General features: G+C 43.8%; 6 non-coding genes and 5 pseudogenes across 6 annotated transcripts in view; all 11 read right to left on the bottom strand.

Moving 5' to 3' along the window:
• The window catches only part of LOC133934942 (5S ribosomal RNA), a 119-nt gene extending 12 nt beyond the window's left edge, over window positions 1-107 (bottom strand). The window contains exon 1 of the ribosomal RNA XR_009913105.1: window positions 1-107. This exon is cut by the window's left edge and continues 12 nt beyond it. This is a non-coding gene — a ribosomal RNA (5S ribosomal RNA).
• Window positions 108-169: 62 nt separating this feature from the next.
• Window positions 170-288, bottom strand: LOC133945687 (5S ribosomal RNA). The gene has a single exon (XR_009917414.1). It is a non-coding gene; the product is annotated as a 5S ribosomal RNA (ribosomal RNA).
• Window positions 289-350: 62 nt separating this feature from the next.
• Window positions 351-469, bottom strand: LOC133945147 (5S ribosomal RNA). The gene has a single exon (XR_009916899.1). It is a non-coding gene; the product is annotated as a 5S ribosomal RNA (ribosomal RNA).
• Window positions 470-6,135: 5,666 nt separating this feature from the next.
• On the bottom strand, window positions 6,136-6,254 carry LOC133947305 (5S ribosomal RNA). Its single transcript, XR_009918961.1, has one exon. It is a non-coding gene; the product is annotated as a 5S ribosomal RNA (ribosomal RNA).
• Window positions 6,255-6,316: 62 nt separating this feature from the next.
• Window positions 6,317-6,435, bottom strand: LOC133934183 (5S ribosomal RNA). Its single transcript, XR_009912378.1, has one exon. It is a non-coding gene; the product is annotated as a 5S ribosomal RNA (ribosomal RNA).
• A 62-nt stretch (window positions 6,436-6,497) lies between these two features.
• Window positions 6,498-6,616, bottom strand: LOC133939713 (5S ribosomal RNA; annotated as a pseudogene).
• Window positions 6,617-6,678: 62 nt separating this feature from the next.
• On the bottom strand, window positions 6,679-6,797 carry LOC133942663 (5S ribosomal RNA; annotated as a pseudogene).
• Window positions 6,798-6,859: 62 nt separating this feature from the next.
• LOC133946930 (5S ribosomal RNA) lies at window positions 6,860-6,978 on the bottom strand. Its single transcript, XR_009918603.1, has one exon. It is a non-coding gene; the product is annotated as a 5S ribosomal RNA (ribosomal RNA).
• Window positions 6,979-7,041: 63 nt separating this feature from the next.
• On the bottom strand, window positions 7,042-7,159 carry LOC133937347 (5S ribosomal RNA; annotated as a pseudogene).
• Window positions 7,160-7,221: 62 nt separating this feature from the next.
• LOC133940254 (5S ribosomal RNA) lies at window positions 7,222-7,340 on the bottom strand (annotated as a pseudogene).
• A 62-nt stretch (window positions 7,341-7,402) lies between these two features.
• LOC133937283 (5S ribosomal RNA) overlaps window positions 7,403-7,500 on the bottom strand; it is a 119-nt pseudogene continuing 21 nt past the window's right edge.

The raw sequence follows: 7,500 nt of genomic DNA, 5'->3' as shown, positions 1-7,500 counted from the left end.
CTGGTATTCCCAGGCAGTCTCCCATCCAAGTACTAACCAGGCCCGACCCTGCTTAGCTTCCCAGATCAGACGAGATCGGGCGTATTCAGGTTGGTGTGGCCGTAAGCGAATGAGTCCACCCTCTGACCCTTATTTATACATGTAAATACGTCAGGTAGAAGAAGAAAAAAGCTTACAGCACCTGGTATTCCCAGGCAGTCTCCCATCCAAGTACTAACCAGACCCGACCCTGCTTAGCTTCCGAGATCAGACGAGATCGGGCGTATTCAGGTTGGTGTGGCCGTAAGCGAATGAGTCCACCCTCTGACCCTTATTTATACATGTAAATACGTCAGGTAAAAGAAGAAAAAAGCTTACAGCACCTGGTATTCCCAGGCAGTCTCCCATCCAAGTACTAACCAGGCCCGACCCTGCTTAGCTTCCGAGATCAGACGAGATCGGTTGTATTCAGGTTGGTGTGGCCGTAAGCGAATGAGTCCACCCTCTGAACCTTATTTATACAAGTAAATACGTCAGGTAAAAGTGGAAAAAAGCTTACAGCACCTGGTATTCCCAGGCAGTGTCCGACCCTGCTTAGCTTCCGAGATCAGACGAGATCGGTTGTATTCTTTTTTTTTTTTTTTTATCTTTTTTATTATTTTCCAGTTCACACATTTACAGCAAGCTATAACACAGGGTATTATTTACATAAATCATCTCTGAGAAAAAAACCTTTTACAAACCCAACTTAATCCCCTTCTCTTGTCCATCCTACACAAAAACTCACTCAATTCTAATGCTTACAGGACAAATGTTACGTCAAATTAAAGAATACAGCTCAATCTGCATGCCCCAGTCTTTTCACCAGTTAAACAATATCTCCCCTCCCTCCCCTTCAGAAATTAATTTACTCCCACTCACAAAGAAGCTTTCCGTCTTCTCCCCTCCATACTTATACATCAAGTTAACATCTCTTTTCATGATTGATTTAAACAAACTTTTTATTTTCACTTTCCGCCCCTCAAAGTGTGCGTAGTTCCTCCTGCAGACGACCGCGAGTCTGGCATGGCTCAAAACAAAATTCATTAGACAAAAATTAACGTCTTTTCTTTTTTCAAACGTACCAAACAAAAACATTGTCCTCCACCCTCCCTCCAAGTCCAGCTCAGCAGCCCAGTTTTCTTTCAAAAGTGCTTTTAAAAACTCAAAGAAATCAACTAACTCCCCACAGTCCAAAAAATAATGTAAAAAACTCTCATGACCACTTTTGCAAACATCACACATCGCATTTACATCATTATTAATCTTATTTAGCACCACGTTTGTATAAATCCTATTGTGTCTAATTAAGAAATCGTTGTTCTCACACTCTATACTATTATACCTTATCCCCATATTTGACCATATTTTCTTTACATTCATACCCACAAACACCCTGCTCCACACTTTCTCAGCTGCCGGCTCCTTCATCACATCCCCTATCAACCATCTGTATACTTTCTTAACACTCATATCTCCCATTTTAATCTTTTTCTCACTCTCCATCACATATAGCTCAGGCATGCTTGTCTCTCCCTTCACCACACATTCACTTTTGATGATCTTGGCCCACTCTAAGGGTATACTTGTTTTAATCTTTTCATATATTTTATTTATTTTCTCTCTATTTTCCATCCCCTCGAGCTCACATACCTGATCATATATGCAATTATTTCTTAAGAATCCTGGTATGACCTCATAAATGATGTCCTTTATTTGTCTAATCCCTCCTTCTATGAATTTGGGCTCATACAATGTTTTGCCATTGTGTTTAATTTTTTCGTTTAGAAACAGGGGCAGTTTTACCAACGGTTGTATCCTCTCACATTCATATTGCATCTTAGGTAAGAATTTCCTCCAGGCTTCAAAGACCTCTCTATAAAATTCTGGTATAGTTGTCGTCATTGACTGCTTTAGGCCCATGTACCACACATACTGTCCTATGCCACCCACATCATTCATATATTTCTCCATGAAATCCTTCCACCCATATTTATATCTTCCCACCATATATTTCTTCACCGTTTTAATCCTTACTGCTGTCTTTTTTGTTCCTATATCCAATAAATTCAGCCCTCCTTCACACCTCTTTCCCACGAGTGTCCCCTGTGCAATCTTAACCCCCTTCCCCTCCCATATAAAATCACACACAATTTTGTTAAGTTCATTTTTAACCCACATTGGCATTTCTAATACAGACAACCAATACACACAGCCTGATAGTAGCAAACTATTAACCACTGTCACCTTTCCTTTTAACCTGAGCTTCCTTGCCTTCCACCTCCCACATACAGTTTTTATTTTGTTGATGACTCCTGTCCATGTTGCCTCAGTTGCCTCTGTAGTTTCAACACCTAAATATATGCCCAACACTTTAATATACCTATCCTCCACCCTTAAACCTACTTCCTCTCTCTCTACGTTGCCTATATACATTATTTCTGATTTTTCTTTATTTATTCTAGCGCCCGAAGCTCTCCCATATATCTCTGCCAATTCTAGCACCCTTTTCACACTGTTCCCATCCCTCACTGTTACTGTTGTGTCGTCTGCATATTGATTTATTGTATGCACGCTCCCAGATGGTAGTTGTATTCCCCGAACTCTTGCGTCCTTTTTAATTAGTAAGGCCAGGGGCTCAGCCACAATGGCATAGAGCAATGCCGATAGTGGACATCCCTGCCTTATCGATCTCCCTAGACAAAATCTGTCAGTCAGCACTCCATTTACTTTGACACAGCTCCTTGCACCCTCGTACAACCTCCTCACCCACCCCACTAATCTCTCTCCAAATCCAAATCTCACCAGTGATCTAAATAAAAACTCATGCTCCACCCTATCAAACGCTTTATTCCAGTCTATAGCTAACGCTATTCCCCCGGCCCCGTCTCTCTTCATGAATTCTATTGTATCCCTAACTGTCGCTATTGTGTCAGCTATATCCCTACCTGGTATACTATAACTTTGAGATGTTTTAATTATATCCCCTATCACTCGTTTTATTCTGTTAGCCAACACCTTGGTCAAAATTTTGTAATCTACATTTAGCAGACTTATAGGCCTATAATTCTGCAAGTCTAGTTTACTTCCTTTCTTCTTAAACACTAAGGTAATCACACCTTCTACCATCCTACCCTGCACTATCCCTGTTTTCTCAGTCTCCCTGAACACCTCTACTAAAATAGATGCCATCTGCTCCTTATATACTTTATAAAATTCAATCCCTATCCCATCACTCCCAGGACTCTTCCCGCTCTTCAGGCCCTCTATCGCCTCCATCACCTCACTCCTATTTATATCTCTGTCACACCATTCACTATCATCCACACTCAGCTTGCTTTCTACACTATCCAGTACCTCCACTATACTGTCCTCCTCTAATCCACCTCTCTGATATAACTCCCCATAAAACTCTTGCACCCTCTCCAGTATGGCCACATAGTCCGCTACTACCTCCCCCTCCTTATTCCTGATTTCGTGTATATATGTCCTGCTTTGTTTGCTTTTTTCTAGTCCCAGAAAATACGCTGTGCACCTTTCTCCCTCCAGCGCATATTTTGCCTTGCTCCGTAAAATTGCTCCTCTACATTTCTCTGCCTCATATCCCTGAAGTTCCATCTTTGCCTCTATATAATTCTCCATGCTGTAACCTTCATCATTCTCCGCTTTACTCAGCTCCCCCCTCAGTCTTTCCCTCAACTCCTTCTCTTTCTTCATCATTTTCACTTTTCTTTTCTTACTGTACCAAATGCTTATTGATTTAATCTTATTCTTCACCTTCTCCCATATCTCCCCAATCTGAGTATCTGCCCTATTGGCAACGTATTCTTTAATTTTCTCATTCTCCATATCTAATAACTCCCTAATCTGTTGTTTATATTCGCCCTCTTCAATATAACCTGCATTCAAAATCCACATCCCTCCCCCTATCTCCTCTCTCCCTACTTTAATTCTGAATCTCACCCCGTCGTGGTCACTCAGTGCATTTATTTCATGTCTTATTCTGTCTATATGTTTTATATTCTCTCCCTGTGTTAAAACCAAATCTATCCTGCTTTGTTTCAATACACCATCCCTCATTTGTCTCCTGGTGAATTCCCTCCTCTCTGGATTCTCATATCTCCACACATCTACTAAATTCTTGTCCTTCATCATGTCCAACAAGTTCTCCCTCGATTTTTCCCATCTGAACACTACACCTTGCCCTATATCTAGCTTGCTACATTTAGTATTAAAGTCCCCAACTATTATACATCTTCCAATCACTAGCCCTTTCAGCTCCTCTATTATAATTCTTTTATCTATTTCTATATTCGGAACATATATATTAATTAGTCTAAACAACACATTTTGATACTTAAACTCTATTACTATTATCCTCCCTGTCCTATCTTTATATATCTCTTTTATCTCATCTACCCTATGTTTTTTAATCATTATAGCCACCCCTCTTGCATTCTTAGCCCCGTTATTATAATAAATCCCCCCCCCCCACACCTCCCTCACCTCCATAACTTTTACGTCATCCCAATTTGTCTCCTGTATGCATAGGATGTCACTTCTATATATATTTAAAAGTGACCTCAGTTTGCCTCTGTCCCTTAAACCATTCACATTAACAGAAGTTACTGTGGTCATGAGAGCTAAAAGAAAGAAAATATTTAAACCACAAACTAAAGCAAGACTCACATGCCAGACCGCTGTCCTTTATTCTCTCCCCGTGTCTTCTCCTCCTCTGCTTTCCTTTTGGCGGTCAGTCCCTGTTCTTTTTTCTTCTTCCCTCTCTTTTGTCCTCTGCCCTCCTTTCTTTGCTCCTCGTCCATTTTTTCCACCTGTTGTTCTGATCTCCCTCGTTCATCGTCTGTAGCCTCCGCCACATCATCGTCCTCCGCTTTTCCCCCCTGCTCCATCATCTGTTCGTCACCGTCTTTCTCAACACTGTCGCCGCTGTCAGATCTATACCGCCCTTCCCGTTCTCTTTCAGCTTCCTCGTTCCCACCTTCCGCCTTCTCTTCAGCTCCCCTTCCGTCATCGCTCTCTCCGTCTTTCTCCTCCATCTGTTCTCCTCTCTCCTCTTCCTCCTCTCTCGCCGCTGCGTTTTGTTCCTCACACTCCCGCGCATAATGCCCAGTCTTCTGGCACCTGAAGCACTTGAAATCAGGGCACTCCCTGAAGATGTGTCCTGGCTTGATGCAGAGTCGGCACACCCGCACCTGTCGGTCGTGTATTACCCTAAAGTACTCCGCTCCTCTGAGTGTCTCTAACTTGGTCGAGTACGGGAGTGATCGTACCTGCTCATTGAAGCGGACTTTTAAAAATCTTGTCCCGTCCACAATCTCCGTCCCCGGCCACTTGCGCCGTTTGATAGCCGATATTGGCCGTACTCCCCACTCCTCCAGCCTTCCCAGTATTGTGGCATCTTCCATATACACCGGCAAGTCAATAAAAGAAACCACCATGTCGCTGTTCACAATCTCTCTGGCGTGCACTAAGGCTCCTTTTACGCGCACGCCATCCAGCAGTTTGCGCTTTCCCATCTCATCCTTCATGGTAATTTCGAAGTTGTTTCTCCCTCTCACACGGCACCCGCTCACCACTCCACATTGCACTTTAACTTCCCGCAGAATATCCATCATGGAAATTACTACCGTTCCCTCCACCTCAACGTCCACGGTCAGCTCTTTCGCGTACTCTTTCTGACGTCCTCCTCCCGTTTCTGTCTGCTTCTCAATCCCATGCCTTCCTTCTCCCTCCAGTGCTCCAACTCCACTGCTAGGCATTGTCTGCTCCGGTCCTTTGTCTGCTGCCATGTGGTCCATTAGTTAAACAAAAGGCCTCCCCAAACAGCAAAAAAGCTGTGGGGAGGTTTTCAACTATAATTAAATTAAGATTTCGTCAAAATCATATATAAATCAATCAGAAGAAAAGAAATCCCCAGGCTTCTATATCAGCCTGATCTGCACACACACGTTTTCCTGCTCCCTTCACTTCCTGGTTGCACACCTGAACTCAATCTGACGAGATCGGGCGTATTCAGGTTGGTGTGGCCGTAAGCGAACGAGTCCACCCTCTGAACCTTATTTATACATGTAAATACGTCAGGTAAGACTGGAAAAAAGCTTACAGCACCTGGTATTCCCAGGCAGTCTCCCATCCAAGTACTAACCAGGCCGGACCCTGCTTAACTTCCGAGATCAGACGAGATCGGGCGTATTCAGGTTGGTGTGGCCGTAAGCGAATGAGTTCACCCTCTGAACCTTATTTATACATGTAAATACGTCAGGTAAAAGAAGAAAAAAGCTTACAGCACCTGGTATTCCCAGGCAGTCTCCCATCCAAGTACTAACCAGGCCTGACCCTGCTTAGCTTCCGAGATCAGACGAGATCGGGCATATTCAGGTTGGTGTGGCCGTAAGCGAATGAGTCCACCCTCTGAACCTTATTTATACGTGTAAATAAGTCAGGTAAAAGTGGAAAAAAGCTTACAGAACCTGGTATTCCCAGGCAGTCTCCCATCGAAGTACTAACCAGGCCCGACCCTGCTTAGCTTCCTAGATCAGACGAGATCGGGCGTATACAGGTTGGTGTGGCCGTAAGCGAACGAGTCAACCCTCTGAACCTTATTTATACATGTAAATACGTCAGGTAAGACTAGAAAAAAGCCTACAGCACCCGGTATTCCCAAACAGTCTCCCATCCAAGTACTATCCAGTCCCGACCCTGCTTAGCTTCCGAGATCAGACGAGATTGGGCGTATTCAGGTTGGTGTGGCAGTAAGCGATTGAGTCCACTCTCTGAACCTTATTTATACATGTAAATACGTCAGGTAAAAGTGGAAAAAAGCTTACAGCACCTGGTATTCCCAGGCAGTCTCCCATCCAAGTACTAACCAGGCCTGACCCTGCTTAGCTTCCGAGATCAGACGAGATCGGGCGTATTCAGGTTGGTGTGGCTGTAAGCGAATGAGTCCACCCTCTGAACCTTATTTATACATGTAAATATGTCAGGTAAAAGAAGAAAAAAAGCTTACAGCACCTGGTATTCCCAGGCAGTCTCCCATCCAAGTACTAACCAGGCCCGACCCTGCTTAGCTCCGAGATCAGACGAGATCGGGCATATTCAGGTTGGTGTGGCCGTAAGCGAATGAGTCCACCCTCTGAACCTTATTTATACGTGTAAATAAGTCAGGTAAAAGTGGAAAAAAGCTTACAGCACATGGTATTCCCAGGCAGTCTCCCATCGAAGTACTAACCAGGCTCGACCCTGCTTAGCTTCCAAGATCAGACGAGATCGGGCGTATTCAGGTTGGTGTGGCCGTAAGCGAACGAGTCCACCCTCTGAACCTTATTTATACATGTAAATACGTCAAGTAAAAGAAGAAAAAAGCTTACAGCACCTGGTATTCCCAGGCAGTCTCCCATCCAAGTACTAACCAGGCCCGACCCTGCTTAGCTTCCGAGATCAGACGAGATAGGGCGTATT

The sequence above is a fragment of the Platichthys flesus genome, chromosome 22 (genome assembly GCF_949316205.1).
Source record: "Platichthys flesus chromosome 22, fPlaFle2.1, whole genome shotgun sequence".
In the NCBI taxonomy this organism is placed as follows: Eukaryota; Metazoa; Chordata; class Actinopteri; order Pleuronectiformes; family Pleuronectidae; genus Platichthys; species Platichthys flesus.
The sequence above is the reverse complement of the archived record's forward strand: the minus strand, read 5'-3'. Positions and strand labels throughout refer to the sequence as shown.